Source organism: Protopterus annectens, chromosome 2.part1, assembly GCF_019279795.1.
Source record: "Protopterus annectens isolate FY-2018-M chromosome 2.part1, PAN1.0, whole genome shotgun sequence".
In the NCBI taxonomy this organism is placed as follows: Eukaryota; Metazoa; Chordata; order Ceratodontiformes; family Protopteridae; genus Protopterus; species Protopterus annectens.
Genome location: NC_056729.1, coordinates 446972797 through 446993746, shown reverse-complemented (window position 1 = coordinate 446993746; position 20950 = coordinate 446972797). Strand labels below are relative to the sequence as shown.

The 20950-nt window shown below is 36.7% G+C and overlaps 1 protein-coding gene across 1 annotated transcript in view; it reads left to right on the top strand.

The window, feature by feature from the left end:
* The first annotated feature begins 205 nt into the window (after positions 1-205).
* NR3C2 (nuclear receptor subfamily 3 group C member 2) overlaps positions 206-20950 on the top strand; it is a 1048765-nt gene continuing 1028020 nt past the window's right edge. Inside the window, exon 1 of the mRNA XM_044062249.1 lies at positions 206-679. The gene's annotated coding sequence lies outside the window, so the exon portion shown is untranslated. The remainder of the gene's footprint in view (positions 680-20950) is intronic.

Here is a 20950-nt window from a genome sequence, read left to right as displayed (position 1 = left end):
TCGACGGTCCTGAATCTGATCACGATTTAACTGACAATAACCAGAAAGCACCCATTACAGAAAGTGACCAAATCCTTGTCAGTTTGAGCAGCGTTGTGCCTATGCGTTGGACAGCGGCAGCATTTCTAAGCCACAAGCTGGCGAGACGAGGCTGAGCATTTAACCAATGAGTTTGCGCTTTAGGTTTAGATGGGCGGGGCTCATGCACTTACGACGTCACCTCTAGAGTCAAAACTCCTACTGTTTTTAGCTAAGCAGTGCCGGAAAAAGAGAAATAACCAGAAAACTCATGTTTTTTCACAGATGCTAAGGGCAGGGACAGAATAACAGAGACAAAAGGATATTAAGACAGCGTACAGAAAGTTCACTGCGTCCCTCTCATGTTAGTGACTTTTTGGATCTGCAGTGTCCGGGCCTAACTTTTTTTGGAATTGGTTTATGTATAGTGCCTACTGTAGGTGGCAATGCGTGAGGAGTAAAGCCCACCCTTTGGGAGCTGTCAAAGCTGGAGCACTACTGGCCAACCTTCCGCACCTCTGAATAAGGCTCTGCTTTGCCCATCCAATTTATGCATGCCTTGGGGAATTAATCTGCTGAGAAAGTTTTTTTTTCACTGAGCTCACCGTTTTGACAAGCTTAGTGGAAAATCATTTGAAGCCCACGAGGATGCCATAAAAAGGTGAGCAATATGCAGCGCTGTTTATAAACAATTACCTGTATATATGTGATTCTGCAACAGTAATATACTGCATTAGTTCATCAAAATTGTAAGCATTTGTATTATATTTTTTTCTAACAAGCGATATGTATGGTTTAAATTAAAAGTTCTTACGCGTCTATGAGACGACCTTTTAACCAATGTATAGAAATTGAGTCACTTGAAGGGATATAACGTATCTTCAAGTATTAGAAATTAATCATATCAACATGCATACCATGCAATTATTTAGGCAGTTTATGTTTCAGATGCCTATTGAAGACTATTTTGCAAAAGGATGCCCTTGTACAGAATGTGTGACTCATCGGGGACACTGGAAGGTGTAACAGTCTGGAGGGAGTGGGGGTGGATTGCTCAATTGTGGGATTGCATGATGTAGCTATATATATGTTGCGTCGATTAACTGTCTGTTGCCATTCACTAGTACTGTATTCTCTGATTTGTGGGTGCGTATACAATTATAAGCAAGGGCCAGTGATTTTTACCAATTGTTTTATCAACCCACTTTTGTAATTACGATTGCCGCATGTACAGATAACCTTTTTGACATCGTACATTGCCAACAGTAATAATCCAGACAGACTTGTCTGGTCTCTCAACTTTTTCTCCTAAATGACACGCGTCACGAACGCATCAGCTTGTTTACCACTTAACATTAGATATTACATTGGCAGTTTATCACCACCCAGTGCGGTTCGTACTGATTAACGAGTGTTGCCTGATGCATCTTAAACTTGCAGGCGGGGTGTTTTTTAAACATGGAATTGTAGCTTTCTGACTGTAGTTGGCTGCGCCTCCCCTCCCCCTCTCTCACCTTGGTGCAGGTGGTGGTTCAGGGGAATGCGCAGCGGATCAGCTTTAACAAAGTTATATTGATCAACATGGAAGTACGTGTGAAAATATAATTAGCAGATGCTTTGATTTGTTTGAACTATAAATAATGCGATGGTGCATTTGTAACTACTTCAGATGTTTTCTAAAATAAGTAACAGTTTCTCCAGACTGTGCTGTGTCGCAGTAAGTTTGTATTGGTTATGTCGCCTAAGTATTGATTGGCGTTTACCTTCGTCCAATTACAGAATAAGGTAGACCATGTTGTGTTTGGCATAGCCAATAACTGTGCTGAGTAGGCAGACCTCCAGACCCAAACTTGTGCATGTGACATAAACTCAGGCGAGACTGCAGCGTGGTGCGCTTGTTTAGGGCCTACGCCTGAGAGGTGGGGGAAGGGATTTTTTTTTCTATTTATGTAATAAGACTTTTTCTCCCCTTGTATGCAGACAGAATAAGATGCTTCTCAGATACTGGGGTGGGTGGAGGGGTATTTATTTTGTTGTAGGTATATTGTTTATTTTATTTATTTGTATTTGAAGTAGAACGTAGTGCTGGTAGGTGTGCATCAACAGGTACTCGGAACGAAAAATAATGCAATCATTTCAATACCTTTGTATTTAGCTATACTTTTAGTGCACAGCGTGACCGTGGTTTTATTTTTAAAAAAACGAATGGCTACTTAGAAGAGCATTGTCTGTGATTTTTCCGTTTTTTAAAGTTTCACAGTTTCTTTCATTATTTTTAATGCAGCTAGTATAAATTGTAGAAAAAATGTTAATTGTTATTAAACAGATACACGTTTGTAATGCAGAGTCGTTTTGTAATTTGGTTTAGTTTATAGAACTAAGAAGCAATACCCGTATACATCGTGAAGGACTGTGGATAATTATGAATCAAAATGATAGCGCTCGGATCACATTTTTTGTAGAATCTGTGCAAAATGAGCCAAGATCGGGGTCAGTTGACACATTCATAGCTCATTCATTCTCTTGCGCCACAGCAGGTACATTCATTCACAAATGTTTGCGCAGTGGTGCATCTTCCTAGTGTTGTGGTTAAGCGTTTAATACATGAATGCTGCAAGAGCATCCTACTTTGATATTATATTCAAACGTATTGTGAGGATATTCAGGGAAATTTCCAGTGGTTTTAAGTCTATGAAACAATCAATGGAAAACACTAAACTCGTATGGTTTTACAGTTTAAGTCAAACACGCATAGCCTGGAATTAGACCGCAGAGCCAGCAGCCGCCACAACTCCCCATCTCGTTTCAGGGCTGAACATTATTTACCCATATGCACAGCCGACTTTAGGCACCAGCGAACCCTGCAGTCACTTGGGCCCCTTGGTCCATATGGGGGGGGGGGGGTCAAATGTCCAAAGTGGGACTTTTTTTGTAGAAATGTCAGATTTTGCAGGACAAACTATACCCATAGTTGGTACGAAGGATAGAACTTTACTTTTTTTGTCAAAATAAAAGCTTATTCTTGTAGCATTTGAGTTGCTTATGCCATTTCATAGAACATTTACAGGTTTCGGATAAAAAGTAATAGTTTTTTGCAACTATTAAAGAAAACTTAAGAGTTATTTGTGTCCTAAAATATCAGGACATTTGTCCAAACAGCTCCCTCGCAAAGTGAGACAGATGGTAACCCTACAAAGTTATCTTGTCTTTGTAATTTGTAACATGTCCAACAAAATCTAGTATTGTGTACTTTAATAAACCACTTGGGTAATATCTCCTTTACATTTCAAAGATATTACTGGTTATGGTAAAAGTGGTTTGTCAAGAAACAAGTTTTACAATTGCATTAAATATTTTACCACTGACATAGTCCGCTTACTTAGTTAAATCTTAATGCTGGACATCCTGTCCATTAAAACTTACACCATAGCCAGCTTTGAGTATGTGCATTACCTGTGGTTTTAGGAAAACTCCTTAATCATCCTTAAGTGAGTGGGGGCCCCACAAAAGCTGCTGCTGGTTGGCGAAAAATGAAAAAAGAATGTATTCATTTTATGATTAAACTCTTTAACTGAATTGGGCTGTGATATGATTCTGTTAGGATATAGCTGATAAAGAACATGAACAGGGTTAAGTGCTAAAGATCAACAGCCCAGAGTGACCAATCTCAGTTTCTGTCTTTGATTTTAAGAAGAGCTAATGCTTCCCATCTTTAGAGATGGTTTGTCGTTCAAAGAGTTTTATAAATACCGACAGAACACCGGATACTATAACTGTCAACGGCTTTGCTCAAGAATTCTGGGCAAAGCCAAAAATAATAGCAGAGTAAAGGCTCAAAATCAGGAACATGTTTTAAATAGAATTCTGATTCATGTAAAAAGTAACACATTTTGCATCACCATGCATGTTTTTGTACAATAAGAAGTATGAAACGCTGATCTCTGGATTTATTGACTGTTTATAATCCTGAGTGACTTACCAGCAAATAAAACCTGTTATGAGAGACGGAACAAAATTATGAGGCAAAATCAGGGATGGTCTGTGAAATCAGTGACATGTATATGTTACTCCTCAATGAGGTAAATAAAAGTGACTTGTTGCTGTTTGATAGCTAAACGCCACTCACCGATCCAGTGTTGCACAATGTATTACTGTTTGCAGAAATAAGTGCAAAACTAGTATTGCTGTGCTGTATGCTTGTTTTGAGTACATAAAAAACATCACCGATTTTTATCTGTGCACGCACCCGGTAAAGCCAGGACATGTACAGTATTCTTCTGGGTATCAGTAAAATTGTAATTAATAACAAGTAATTGTATTTCAAAAGTTGTTGTTTGTCTTTTCGGCTTTTCCCGGTTAGGGGTGGCCACAGCGGAACTCTGGTCCGCTAATGATTGGCAGTAGATTTTTTTATGGTGCCGAGTTGCCAGCCCGATGCCCAACCTTTCAGCGAAGGCACGCCCATTCACGCAGTGGCGGCTGGTGACTTCAAATCAAAGGGGGGCTGCAGGAGATAGCCGAATGGGTGGGGTCAATGGGAAGGGGTGTGGACAACTAGAAAGGGGAGCTATGCTCAAAACCACAAAAACTAAACTTTAATTAAATATGCTGCCCTGGGTGCCAAACCCTCATTATGAGAGTCCAGTCAAGACAAATGAAGTGTAAAAGAATAAAAATATTTCAATGCATTGGCTGCTTGACAGCTTACTTAATATCTAGATGGAAACAAAAAGGTTGTGAGGCATGAAAAAATAAATTACTTTTTAAATACATTACTGGAATGCCAGTCAAAATCAAGTATAAGAAAAACATGCAGCACTCAACTCAAACTGCTTCTTGCACTGCATTATAATTTATATTCAGCTTTATTAAAGTACCAAGTAACATGCTGAAAGTAGCAATCTCTGTGATGCCCCCACTTGTAAAAATGTTTCTTATCCAAAAAAGACCTGCTGCCTGATAACTATCTGCTTGTTTCATGGGGAAAACATGATCAAAGTAAAAAATGAAAAGCAGACAAGCTCAAGATACATTGCTTAAAGGATTACTGTACAGGTTATGGACCACACATGAATGGCATTATCTTTAGTTTACGGGTAAAGCCCTCAGAGATCACTGGAAGTCTCCAAAAAGTGTAATGAGCTTTTTAAAATAATGTAATCCTGTCCTTTATTACAAATACTGTCATATGCATTTCAATACCCAACGCTTATACATTATCTAGTTAAGTATTCTCTGCATGGCAACAACAGAAAGGCTTCAATGGTGGCAATTCTTTAACGGTATGCTTATTAGAGCTTACTTGCATGTTATGATCTCAGACAAGCTTACCTGATAGTTATTAAAGCATTGCTACTTAAAACACAGAGCAACAGGCACTTTGAGTAATAAGCGTAAATCAACAGTACAAAAATATGACAGAAACCAGACCATTCTGCAAAATCAAGAACAGATGGAAAGCCACTGTAGTACTTGTGTCTACCTTGGATGGGGGGATACCCTGCACATTTACACTGCATGGGGGGATACCCTGCACATTTACACTGCACAACTACTCCTTGCCTTGCTTGGACACATCCAGTCACTACATGGGGGAGTGGGGTGCAACAAGTATGTCACGATTTGAAATGTCTCTGGCTGACTGATGGCCCTGACACATTTGTCATACCTCACCCTCACAGCAAAGCCATACATAGAAGTGGGACAACGGCCCAAAAATAAGGACAGTTTTTTAAATATTGCTCTTATAAACTTAGAAAGATGATAGAATAGTAGGTCTTGCATTAGTATGAATTTTTTGAAGAATATGAAATCTGAAACTAAAATGTCTGTCATTATTTTCTAACTTCAGTCTTTAATGATTTACCAAAAAAAAATATTTTATGAAAAATGGACCAAAAATGTGATGCAAAAATATAAAATAGCCACACAATACAGCTGGGAACCTGTCAAAGAAGGGACACTTTTTTAATAATAGTACTGCTAACTTGAGCAGCTGACAAAATAAAAGAATCTACATGCATTTCTGAAATAAAAATAATCTACCTTTTTCCATAGCTCGATTATGGAACTCCCTACCTCCCTCCATTCGCACCATCGCTAGCCTTCCTACCTTTAAAAAAACACTTCACTCCTACCTAACATCCAGATGGGAATGCTCCTGCTCCCTCCCCACATAATCATTCTCCACTTCCACTATCCTTATTACTTTCATCTCCTATATTTTGCTCATAATCCTATCCTAAATATCATCTATCAACCTAAAAAAAATGTATATAACTACACTCTATCATTATTTTCGTGGATAATTCTACTGTTTGTAAACTTTACCTTGCTATGAATTGTATACTATGTAATCTATATCTCTGTAACATGTATTCTTGTTGGAGCTTTTCTCCCCAGGACTCCATTGAAAATGGGTTCACTTGGCCCAATGGACCATCCTGGTTAACCAACAGTAAATAAATAAAATAAAAATCTATAACTCTGATTATTACAGTTATTTCTAAATTGTAAACCCTCCATGTTTTCTTCCAAATTGCTATTTTGCGGAGGGATTATTAGGGGAAGAGCAACATTATGAGCCAAATTCGGGGACAGTTGAGAGGTTTAGCTATGCCTAATTCTATAAAGCAATTTATTTGCATGTACCTCTTAACCTGTTAATGCAATAAATCTGGACAAGGCCAAATATATTGGGGGAACATAAACAGTACTAAAAATTGCTCTTGTTTAAACTGAGACAGTTGATAGAACAAGTCTTACTTCAGCATGCATTTTTCTGAAGGTTATGAAGTCTGAAACTCAGTGTCATTATTTAGTGACTTAATTTCTAAATGATTTTCCAGAAAACCACAAATATTATGAGGAACAAACCAAAAATAAGAAGCAAAAATCTATTCATTCTGTGAAAATCTGGACAGTTGGGGGGTATAGTTCAGCTGGGGCTGTCTTTTAATTTGCCGCCCTTCCCCCTCACAAAGTCATGGTCGAATGGAGCCCTCCCCCCTGCAGCCATTCCAATGATCCATTACTTGGCTATTTCACTCCATTTACCATAAACACTAATGTGCATACTGCTTTACTTCTATGATGATCTGGATTTCATTTGGAAGTTTTATTTTGCATTTTACAGCACAAACACTAAGACATCTGCTAAACAAAGCAACACAGTCTCACAATGAAAACAGGCTTAGCATTAAAAACTTCTCTGCCCGTGAAACGCACATTCAATGAAACAGCATTGAAACCCACATTCAAAGAAAATACATTTTGCCAGTGGCAGATAAAGATTAACTTTGGGCTGTTTTCAAATCATAGGCCCCTTGCACATGAAACATACATGTGCTCTTTGATACACCTTCCTGATTCCACAAAATTATATTCCTTGTACAATACAGTACAGTTGTTAGCATTTTAAATTTATTGTTTTGAACATTTTTTTCCAGTAAACAATGAAACAAAATGCATGCACCAATGACAAAACTACCCAATTCAGAACATTTCCATCATAAAAGTCTACTCAACCTTCTACAGTCCACCAGTATCAGTAAATATGCACAATTTCTGAAGTAGTAAAAGTCATCTAAATAATTCCACATTAAAGAAATCTGTAACAATGAAGAGGTTGCTGCTAGCAAACAACTTTATATGTCACTGTTTATTCATCTACAAATAAAGTGCCTGTTGCCCTTGAGGAATAAGTTGCCTATGTTGCATGCATTAAAAAAAATAAGCTAGTAATATCGCAATAGGGACTGTATGGCAAACTGATAACAGGTTCATAGTTACTACTCTAGGTATCTTTGCCAAAAAGGACTGCAGCATTCACCCACTTTACAACACAGTACAGTATCAGCAATGCATCTATCTACTGTGGGAGTAGAACCCACAGCTTTCTGCATCAAAAGCAAGTACACTAACTGTTGTGCTATTAATGCAAGCAGACTCAGAATAAGCAGCACTAAAGTTTTGTTCCCGTGCAGCTCTCAGCTCCTTGTAAAATCTACTCTACACACAGTTGTATCTCTGAACGTTGTAGCATAAGAAATCTGGAAAAAGCCGAAATTTATTGGGGTGGAGACAACCAGGGACACATTTTAAACATTGCTTGTATAATGTTGGAAAGTTGCTAGAATAAAATACTTATTTACCACCATACATTTCACTGCCACGTCTTTAACCCAGGGCACCCTGTGCAAAACAGTCCGAGAAACATACCACTATGCCAAATCAGCTGTTTTGTAAAAGAGAGGAAGACAAACTTAAATGGCTACCATTTAGTGAATTTAGTTCTCAGCATAGCTGTCAATCTCTTGGCACAAAACACCTGAACAAAGCCAATAATGGGGGGAATACAGCCCCCAAACATATTCAGTGAATTCAGTTCTCACTATAGCTCTCAACCTCTTAGCAAAAAACATGTGGACAAAGCCAGTAATGGGGGGGGGGGATACAGCCCCCAAACATTCAAGGAATACAGTTCTCACCATAGATAACTCTCAACTTTAGCACAAATACCTGGACAAAGCCAATAATGGGGGAATACAGTCCCAAAAATAGGGACAATTTTCAAATATCCATGTTATAAACTTAGACAACTGCTAGAACAATTTTGTGTTACCATGTACTTTCTGAAGAATATGAAGTCTGAAATTCAAATGCCTGTTATTTTTTAAACATTTAACCAGGAAACTAGTCTGACTTGGAACAAAAGACAATTTTCAGCAGAACAGAGAGAAATGTCAATCACATCTTTGCAATATGAGAGAATATGCAGAACACCACACAGAAGGCACCCCAGCCAAGAATCAAACCAGAGCACCTGTAGCTGTTGGGCAACAATGCTACCAGTGCACCACTACACTACAGACTTTGCAAGGAAAAATTTAGATACAGAAACCACAGATTTTATGGGGAACAGAACAAATATAAGGCAAAAATCTGCAAGTTTATTTTTAGAAATGGTGGTGGATAGGGAATTCACTCTCTCTAGCCACCAGTATATAGTAACTGGGGCATTACACACACACACACCTAACTCCAGCCAGCGACCTGAAGTAATCCAAGCAGCAAAACCACCCGAGCAGTCCAGTCAGTGACCAAAACCTGCTACACCTACCTCCTGAATGAGCCCGCGCAATGAAAGTCCCGCGAGAGCTGCTCACCTCTCTCAGTCCTGATTGGATCTGCCTGCAGCCGAAGCAGTCCGGACCTCCCTGCACTGATTCCTGGGTGAATTTGCAGCAATGATTGCTGAGTACCTGTCTATCTCTATCCGGACCGCTGATAAAGGCAGTCTGGACTCGTGCTTTTTTTTCTGTTTGTTTTTTAGTTTTAAAGATTTTTTTTTTTTTGTAGGTGGGAGGGCTGCAGTCCGATACCACGAGCCGCCCCTGCATTCATGCATGTCTTTCGGAGGACACTCTACCACGGGGTGGGCATGCAGACTCCACACAGAAGGCACTCCAGCCGTGAATCGAACAGGAGAACCTCTTGCTGTGAGGCAACAACGCTACCGCTGTACCACTGCGGCAATTGTATTTCAAAAGTAAGGCACAAAATTAAAACCAGCCCTGCTTAGATGTGTGTGTATGTATGTGTCTGTCTGTGTGTACAGAAGGTTTTCATAGGTTTTGTGGGGGTTGGGAATTATGTGGTCATTATTTCTTTGATTTTCATTCACAGTCAAACCTTAGAGGTATGGGCAGGAGGTCATTACAGCTTGTGTTTTGGCTGGTGGCAGAGTAGTCATTGTTTCTTTTACTTTTCTCACAGACCTCAGAGGTGGACAAGAAGGTTGCTACAGCTTGTGTAGGGGCTGTGTACTGTCTAGGAGCAGAAAAAGTGGAATGCATTACGGTAATAATTATTTTTTTCACTTTCTTGACAATCTCACATCAGGCAAGTTATACAGGTGACTGCATTAGGTGGTTAGGGGTGTGGAGGCTTGAGATGTACATGAATGACAGCAGTCAGTTGAAATACGTGGCTGTGACTGTGACCATTTGAGCGTCTGCTTTTATCCCAATCTAACACCAGAGGTATGCACAGGCAACATGCAGTGACTGTCTTTTGTTTTGGGGGGGGGGGGGGCTGGTTAGGGAGTAGTTAGTACTTCCGGATACAATCTGTGTATCCCCACAGCAGTTGGCTTGTTTATTGTGAGTCCTGGTTAGGAAAGGTGTATTGAAAGGATGTTGGGAAACTAATGTTGAACAACAACACAGAATTTCTTTCCTTAATCATTATTTCTGTTTAACCCATCACTGGATGAAAAAATTTGTGTACAAAAAAACCTTTAAAATGTACTTCAAAGCATATAGAAAGTTATAGTTTCTTAAAAAGGTGAAAGAGTTAAGGCAAAATCTAAGAAAAAGATGGAAAAAAAGTAATGTGCGTAGTAAGGGAAGTCAAGATGGGGGGAAACAGAGGGGAGCACTGGAGGAGAAGTCTGTGTGTGTGTGTCTGTGTGTGTGTGTTTTGGGGGGATGGAACAGTAGGCAATGCCTAGGGCACTATTTCACTTAAGTCCAGTTGTGTGTTCCTTTGTAAGTTGGGCCAACATAGTGTGGCAAGTTGGGCCAACATAGTGTGGCACACAGGCTTGTCATAATCTGAGTATTGTAGCACAGGTCAGTCTGTGTGCACTACTCCTAAAAGTTTACTGCATGAATTTAAAAGTTGCTTAGGAAGAACATGGCAGTAACAGAGTGATACTTGAACTAGAAGTGCCTGGGTCCCCCAACTTGGCATTTGGTGGTGTACCCCAAAATGCTAACACCAGCTCTGCCCATATGCAGATTGGTGCTTTATCATTTATACTTAGTCCATTAACTAGCTAACAGCTTGCGTGAACTAATCTGTGTGAGCATGCTGTGTAAGTGCATCCATTCTAATTTTGTTTACTCTATGTTTTATTATTCACACAGAAAGTTTCCCTTAGGTATTTGAAGTATTAGACAGTCTCTGGTAGTGAGTTGAGGGTTTTATGTTTTTAGACAGAAGCCTAATTTTAAAACATGAGCATCTTCCAAAATGGGAATCCAAGACAAACATTGGCATGCTAGTCCTGTTCTGAAGATGTGTCAAGCTCGTTTGATAGATAACACTGAGATTGGTGTTTCTGTAGCCGAGTTTGTGTGATTTCCCTCATGTGGTGTGTTTTTATCAGTTACTGTAAGCCATACCTTTCAACTGTACAGATTTTTGCCTTATATGTTTGGTGTGTTCCATATAAAATTTGTGGTTCTCTGGTAAATCACTAAGGACTGAAGTCGCTAAATGACACACATTTGAATTTCAGACTTCATAACCTTTAGAAAATGCATGTTAACACATCCCGTTATTCTACCAACTTTCTAAGTTTATAACAGCAATATTTAAAACTTGCCCCTATTTTGGGCATTTGCCCCCCATTATTTTAGGCTTTGTCCAGATTTCTTGCTCTGAGAGGTATGCTGTAAGCTCTCTGAGAGAGTCTGATGTGGATTTCTTTTACTTATGCTTTGGAGATCATCCAAGAGGTTGAAATGGATTGCCATTGTTTTTCTGTACTAAAAGTTTTAGACTTGTCTAAATTTTCTTGTTACACGCGTTGTTGAATTTAGTTGCTTCTTCTGGGGCTCATTTTTCTTGGATGTAGTCACCACATTTCTATGAAGGATTATATTTAAGAACAATTTTTCTGATTGGGCAGGTCTAATCCAGAATTTCCCTCACTTTTATAAAAGGATGTTCAAAATTCATTTGCAAGTGGTGGTGGTGTAGTTTTGTATTTATTTAGATGTCAGTTTGTGGGGTGGGGTAACTTACACAATGGAATGGAGCATTAATATCAGCAAGTAGTATGTAAATTTGTAGTTTATAGTTTATTTTCTCTGTACTCTGCAACTCAAGAATTTGAACAGGCCCTTAGTGATGTACTGTTATCTTAAAGATGTTTTATTTAGGAGAAGAGTTATTTTTATGTATTCAGTCTCACACTGGGTTCTCAGTGTGGCATTAAAACAAGCCTACTCTTTAGAGTGAAGTTGCTGTGAAAAAAATATTGAATTGACTTAGTTTTTTTTTTGCTAGAGAGCAAAGAGAATCAGTCTAACTTGCATGCCTATGTCTGCACATAATAATAGTGCATTCAAACTATGTGTGCATGGATATGTCTGTGCAAACATGTACACAAACATATTTATACTTTTAACAACAGCTGCTTTTAGTTGATTTGTTATTGTAGCAAGACTGCTTTATGTGGAGTTGTACATGCGTGTGTGTGATGGATGTATAGATGGATAGGTTTATAGCGTACATTGTTTCTAGAATGAGATGTAAGGTGGAGAGGAGGTGTTCAAACAGAGCCCTTTACCTGGACAGTTGAAGGCATGGAATTCCCGATCCCTGTTTGCAGTGGTCATTGATAGATGTATAGGAAAAATTGATGTACACGAGCAGAAATAGTTATCTGCCTGTAAACCTAAATAAAAGTTGGAAAAAGAAAATACACAAGCAAAAAGAAAATAGTCAGATCTTTTGCATGCTGTTTGTCTTTTGATTGTACATGGTTATAATTTTTTTGCCCAAATTAATTGACAGAGTATAGATCTGTTTTTCTAGCTGTGTGGTTTACAGAAGATATGTGGTTTGAGCATAGAGGGGAGGAGTGCTTCAATCAATCCCTTTAACTAGAAGGGGAAGTGAAAGTGTGTTAAAGGAATGGCAAGGGGGATATGTGTATAAGCATTGCATTTAGGGGACAAAGATAAAGAACAAGAGTGTTAGTCAGAAAAGCGAGGAGTAAAAAAGAAATATAAAGAAAAACATCTTCATTCACCAAGAGGAAAAACATTTTGTCAAGTCTGACTTTGTCACTGTACAAATTGTGATGTGGAATACAAGAATGTACTACTCCTTCAGGACTTATTCTTGCTAGCAGACTGATGCTAACGATGTATCTTAAAGTCTATACTAAGTAAACATCCAAAATAACATCATGTATCCTAAAAGACAAATAATATATACTGTTGTTGGTTGAGCTTTTCATCAATCAGAATGATTTTCCAGTTAGGTAATATGGATTTTGAATGAATATTTCTTTCTGTTGCTGTGGAAACCCAAGGAGTGAAAAAATAGGTTTCAGGTTTAGCCCACTGTGGTACTCTTGAAGATGAGCATGAAACCAACTTTAACAAGCACAAAAACATTCAGGGAATAGCAAGGGAAAAAGTGAAAATCGTTTTCTTAACAATGATTCTGCATTTTCCCCCATAGTAAGATTGCAATTAGATAAAATCTATGTCTTACTGCATTACTGGATCCTAGATCTGGTGTTGGGTAAATTGGCAGCAGCTGAATGGATGCTGCTGACGGATGTCTCTAGGACCAGTGCCAGATGGGCTGTCATCTTGGAGCAGGCATTGAGGGGATGACTGTGTAGTATGTATTTTAAAACATTATCAGTACTTTTATTCAAAATTGTATTTTCTATGTGTATTATGTTGTTTAGTTTCATATACACTGTTGCACAGTCTGAAAATAGAAGCTGACATAAGTTATTCTGTTTCATGTTATAATTCATGCTTTGGAATATAAGGAGGCAAGGAGAGCATTTCTATGTCGAGGTAAATTTCAGAGTTGCTATGCCATGAAGAGAAGTAACATGTCTGTCATTTTTTTCTTCAGGGGACAAAGTCCCACAGACTATGTTAATATATATGTTTAAGTGTATTAAAAATTGAGCCAAAGCTTGGGAAATCTGGTGAGTTACATGATTCAGAGGTATAGTACAGACAGATGATCAGAGGAGAGAAAGATTGTTTAGAAAAGTATACTTAATATGAAGTAATTATCTATATGATTAGTAACTTATATAATTATAGTTAAAATACCTCAAAGGAGACTTAAAATGTGAAATTACTTGTGAAACGGACAAGTTTAGCAAAATGAGGCATGTGTATCATTTGAAGCACCAAAGTACAATATATTCTGTTGATGAACCCTGCATGAGGTGTGTCTTTAAGTGTGATAAAAAGAGTACTAACATTATTCAGGAGTGCTAAACTGTGGACAGAGAAATCAGTTTACTGAAGTGGGAAAATTAAATAAATTAATTATTAATTAGCAGTCAAAAAGATTGTATGTAATGGATTAATATCTGAAAATTAGTTATTTGTTAGCACAGTGTCTGTTCAGAATGTGCACAGAAGTTAATAGCTTGCAGTGTAAAGCTACAAAAACAAGCAGTCAGAAAATTGTGTGGAAATCTTTGCAAAGGAGTTCAAACATTAAAACATGGGTACTAATGAGGATAATTTAAATGTCTATGCATTTGTGTAAATTGCTGAGATATTCAGGTCTTCATTTAACCATATTTGTGAGAAAATTCTCACATATGAACATCCAAACAGAAGTACGCGATTCAGTTGTATATATTTAAGATTGTAGGAATCCTTTCTATATTGGGTCACTTGGCTTGCTGACAGTGTGGTATTGTGAAATGAATTCATGGTGTGATTTGTACCTATTGTGAATCATATTAGAATGTGTAGGCTGATGCAGTGTTAATCTGAATAGATATTTAGTGGTTTGGACTGTTTGCCAGGAGTTCTTTATATTCTGATGCATCCTGCAGTGTGCCAGAAGAATATTCTCTAAGGAATGTTCCTGGAGCTTTGAATAGGAGATTGGAAGTTTTAATCTATGTACTTGTAAATCTTCTGTGGGAAGATGCATAGTTCATATTTTCATTTGGTATTTTCAAGTACTTGATGTGTTTCAGAGAGCTGCTGCACTGGTACTTGTGGGGGTTAGTACATTTTTAATATTACTCGTGGAATGTTAGGATGAGTTCAGATCAAAGTAGAGTACGCAATACTTTACAGAATTCAGATAGCGCTATTGAGGAGGTTGAGGCAGACTGCCCCCAACCTAAACAACTATGTCAAATCAGAGTTGCAGAATTGAGGAATATGGGCCTTGTATTAAACTTTGAAAGCAAGTAACAATGTTAGTGCAATGGTACATTTACTATCCATCATATATCTGATTGTTTTTGTTTCCTCCAGTGGAGCTGAGAGAGTGACATTATTATGTTCCATAGCAATGGATTTGTGGTTTCTACCGCTTATTTGCTTGTTTCTTTCAGAGTTAATTGCCTTGCTTAGACCATAGGAGGCTTTCGCTTTCTAAATGTCCATGTCAGCAGTCCTTGCACTGAAACTTGTATGGACTGCCAACTGCTGCAGGTTATCATTTCTGTGCATGAGTTTATGGCTCGATTCTTTTTTGTTAAAACAGTTTTGTTAAGTTTAGGTTTCTATAAAATGAGCTTCTTTTCTGATTTCGTCACCATGTGATACATTTATGTCTTTTGGGGACTGACTTGCTGATGTATTCTCTACTAGTGGATTGGGAAATGGGGAATTTTCTCCTGAAGACAGTTAGGAGAATTCCATTTTTTGCTTATTAATTATTTGGTAATCTCCTTTGGGAAAACTGTAGAATGCATTATAATTGTGGACCCGATTAGTTTTCATATTATACACCAAACTACTGAGCCAGCAAAAAGAAGTCACAAATCTTGTAAATGATTTAATCACAGTGAATAACACTCTAGCGCCTCTGCTCAAAACAGCCTTCCTGGAGTTACAAAATATTCATCACAAAACATCCACATATATATATATATATATATGTGTGTGTGTGTATGTGTGTGTGTGTGTGTGTGTATGTATGTATATATGTATGTATATATATATATATATATATATATATATATATATATATATATATATATATATACATACACTCTCACACATATATATTCTGTCAGTTAAGCAATCATCTCATTAATTAATCATTAATAACAATACAAACTCTTTAAGGAACACCCTTCAGATACATTCATTATTCAACACCCTTCAGATACATTCATTATTCAACCCCCCCCCCCCCGGAGAAAGTGTATTAAATATTAAAATATATGTTTCTTTATACAATAATTTGCTGAAAATGTTATTGCAAATGCTCTGTATAAATTGATTGACACTAATTCACCTCAAAATAGGCCCTTTATTAGTAAGAGAAATGATAACAGCAAATTTAATATACTGCAGGAGGGTAGAAAGGTTTATTTTGTTACTGTATATAATATTTTAAGTGAAAAAAATATTGATGCTATTAGATATTATTGGACTTATTTAATATGGAGGGTGTAAAAAATCTTTATAGATCCCCAAGTATTTCATTTAAAAGAAGTAGGAATGTCAAAGACATGGTGGTACATAATGGATTTGTTTTACCAGGTGAAGAGTTAAACCTGCATCTTTCTGAGTGTGGCACCTTCCCTTGTGGAAGGTGTTCAGTCTGCCCTAATATTATTAAGTGTTTTGAAAAGAGTTAATAGTGTTAGATTTAGTTCCACTTCTGCTTTTACATGTATGACTAAGTCAGTGATATATGCATTGTCTTGCCCCTGTAATCTGTTCTACATAGGGGAAACTAAAATAATATTCAAGCTATGGCTTCAAGAGCATATTAGGGACATAAAAAATAATAATGTTATGAGTCCTATAGCTTCACATTTTTATACTTGTCACAGTAGTGACTTTTTGTTATTAAAAGCTTGTATTTTGGAACAGATTTTAGAAACTGATGAGGGGTTAGTAAAAAAGAAATGATTGTACAAAGAAAAATTGTATATTTTAAAATTTAATACACTTTCTCCCGGGGGGGGGGGGGGCTGGGCTGAATAATGAATGTAACTGGAGGGTGTTCTTTTAAATAGTTTGTATTTTTTGTTAATGATCAATCAATTAAGCAATCATCTAATTAATTAAATGTGTGTGTGTGTGTGTATGTGTATATATATATATATATATATATATATCTATATATATATATATATATATATATGTACACACATATATATATATATATATATATATACACGTGTGTGTGTGTGTATATATATATATATATATATATAGATATGTATGTATATTTTATATTTATATATATATATATATATATATATATACGGATGTTTTGTGATCAGTATTTTGTAACTCCAGGAAGGCTGTTTTGAGCCGAGGTGCTACAGTGTTATTCATTGTGATTAAATTGTTTACTACAAGATTTGTGGCATCTTTTTGCTGGCTCAGTAGTTTGGTGTGTTATTTGTTGCTTGGTGGTTTGCTATGTGGTGAGATATGGCCAGTGGATCGCTACAACAATTGCCACGCATTTTTCGAGATGGATGCATCTGTCTCTGCTACCTTTCGTCCAGTTAGGGATTCTCAGATGGAGCCGACTACGTCTATGACGAATATTGCCCCTGTAAAGTACGGGAATGTTTCTTGAAAGAAGGAAGAGGGAAAATAATTTTGAATCCCTTCAGTGAAGTGGGTAAGGCTAATACAGTACATTTGTCAACAGCAGATCGTACTAACTTTGAGTCACTTGAGCGGCTGCATTTTAAAGAAGATGCCTTACACTATAATATTTTAGGTTTGCAGAGGTATCTGAATATAGACATTACTCCTCGGGGGTTACGTTTTGTAAAAAAAAAATCCATCTACTGCGTTTGATACCTCTGATATAACTGAATTGGAATTCGAAAAAAGGTGGATTGCCGCCTCTCACAGATGTGTAAGGGAATGGTTGTTGATACTAATAGAGCAGGATACTATAAAATAGCGTAAAGTAAAAGATGATATCGCAGCTGCTTGTGATGAATTATATGGGGGGCTGGGTGGCTCCAAATTTGAACAGTTGTTGTGTTCATTGAATATTAAACTGGAGGGGAACTCTAGTGACATTATACAATGTAAGATTAACAAGTTGCAAAGAGACATTCGTGACTATGACTCTGGATTGGCTTTTAAGAAAGTAGCCAATCAAAGTGGTACCAGAGGTTTTAAAAACTCTTTCGGTAGATCTAAGAGACGCCAAAATGTCTATTTTGCTTCAACAGATGAGACTAATATGCCTGTAGGTTCTGATTATGAAAACGCTAACTATCCATGTTTGCCTGCCCCTAAACAACCTAATTATTTGAATAATAGTTTTCGGGGCCAAGGAAAACAACGGGAAACAACAGAACGGTTACAAATGACAGTACGAAGGTAAAAGAGATTCTCAACAATTCAAACAGCAAAATAAAAGGAGTAAATATTAACATACAATATATTAGTACTGTAGTTAAAGCCACAAAAAGATGTGATTTGAATAACTGTATTGTGAATTTATTTGGGGTTGAAGTGAGACTGAAAAGTCTGTTTTACAATATGGCCTCAAGTTTCTACCAACTGTTTTACCTAGAGAATGTTTTATTAAAGCAGAAGTTTTTAAATTAATAAAAAAATTACATTTGGTCAATTATTATGAATTTGATAATAGAAGTGTGTTACAGATAGAGGCTTCTCATCAACTAAGTGAAGATTAACTGTTGGACTTTTTTTTTTCTTGTGACTCTTCTTTTGATACAGATGAAAACGCTAATGCATATTGCACTTTAAATACAGAGATGGTTACTTATACTAGCACTTTTATATCTCCTTTTACTAATCAGGTAATATTGCAATTTTCAGAGATGATTAATTTTGCACTAGAAAAAATTCTGAAGGATTTCTCTTTTGAGAAGAAAAATATATCTTACAATATGAGTAAAAATGAATGGCAGTCTTTAATGTTAAAGACTAGATATTGTTATAAAACTTTCAGATAAAGACAGAAAAAGTGTTGTGATGCATTATAAACAACACCTGAAAATGTGCATGGACCATTTATCTGATGGTCAAGTATATAGGACAGTGAATATTGATGTTTTTCACCAAGCGGTTGCAGATTTTAAAGAATTAGTAGCTAAAGGTTTGAGATTAGGCTACTTTACAAGACAGGATGTTCAATATAAATTTAATATGGAAGGAAGTTCAATGGCGAAGTTTTACTGTCTGCCAAAGACGCACACAAATGTTAGCCCTCCCCCTGGTAGACCTATAATGGCAGCACAGAACTATTTCCTTCATAATATGGGAATTTTTCTACACTCTTCCCTTTTGAGTTATGTAAAGGATGTTAAATGTGATGAAAACTATTATTGGATAGTCATAGATGTAAAAAGTCTATATACAAACATCACCCATGAGCTAGGAATGGAAACTGTGAAGTTCTTTTTGGGGGACAGCCCTATGAGCAGCTATGTGATGTAATTAATATATTTCTGTTTGACAAATAATTTTTTTTGAGTTTAAAAACCTTATTTACCATCAATTACAAGGTACTGCCATGGGTGCATCTTTTGCACCCATGCATGCTAACCTGTTTATGGGCCTTTTTGAAGTTGAACTTTTGTATAGATTAAATTTTTTTAGTAATTTTGTTGTTTTATATTGTAGATATATAGATGATTTAATTTTTTTATGTAAAGGGGGTGCTGAAATAGCCCATCAGTTTATTAATGATTTAAATATAAATTGCTTTCAGGTAAAATCTGATGGCTTACAGATGGGAAAAACAGTGAACTATCTAGATGTTATTTTGACTATCAGGAATAGTAATAGAATAACTCATATACATAGAAAGGGAACTGGAGATGATAACATTTTGGATAGTAAAAGTTGCCATCCACCGCATACTTTGGAAGCGTTACTGTATAATGAATTGTTGAGAGTAAGTAGATTGTGTAATGATGAAACGGGTTTAGAAAATGAAATAGTAAAAACTTGTGTTAATTTTAAACAGAGAGGGTATGATGAAAATGTTATTGTAAATGCCCTATATAAATTGATTGACACTAATTCACCTCAAAATAGGCCCTTTATTAGTAAGAGAAATGATAACAGAGAATTTAATGTACTGCAGGAGGGTAGAAAGGTTTATTTTGTTACTGTATATAATATTTTAAATGAAAAAAATATTGATGCTATTAGATATTATTGGCCTTATTTAATATGGAGGGTGTAAAAAAATCTTTATAGAACCCCAAGTATTTCATTTAAAAGAAGTAGGAATGTTAAAGACGTGGTACATAATATATTTGTTTTACCAGGTGAAGAGTTAAACCTGCATCTTTGAGTGTGACTTCAAGAGCATATTAGGGACATAAAAAATAATAATGTTATGAGTCCTATAGCTTCACATTTTATACTTGTCACAATAATGTCTTTTGGTTATTAAAAGCTTGTATTTTGGAACAGATCTTAGAAACTGATGAGGGTTAGTAAAAAAGAGTTAGTAAAAAAGAAATTGTACAAAGAAGTATTGTATATTTTAAAATTTAATACACTTTCTCCGGGGGTTTGAATAATGAATGTAACTGGATGGTTCCTTTAAAGAGTTTGTATTTTTTATTAATGATTATACAGTGACTGCCGATTAGTATTCCAAAACATGCACGCTGATTGGCCAGCCCATCCATCGTGCCCGTTGTAAATCCGACATATACTAATGGAAAAAGGTCCTGTCACCCAGACTTTTCCCATTTTTTTGTTTGTGTTGGGTAGCAATGGAGAATGGAAGATCTCAGTTGCTGTAATCTCGCTATGCTATACATTTAACATAGCGAAATATCTTTAAAAAAAAGCAACGGAAAGCTTCCTTTCTCTGTTGCTTTTTTTAAAGATATCTCGCTATGTTAAACTTCCTTTCTCCGTTGCTTTTTTTTAAAGATATCTCGCTATGTTAAACTCGTTTAACATGGCGAGACAGCTTTAAAAAAGCAACAGAGAGCTTCCTTTCTTCGTTGCTTCCTCTACACAGCTCTGATGTACTGCATAAGCATACGCATGCACAGTACATCAGAAAAAGCCTCAGGATAGCAGAAAACTGCGGAAGGGCACCACGCAGGTATTATACAAAGACATTATTTAAGAAAAGTAAGTATTTTTTTTTCCTTAAATAATGTCATTGTATAATAGCAATAACCCACATCTGGGTGTGG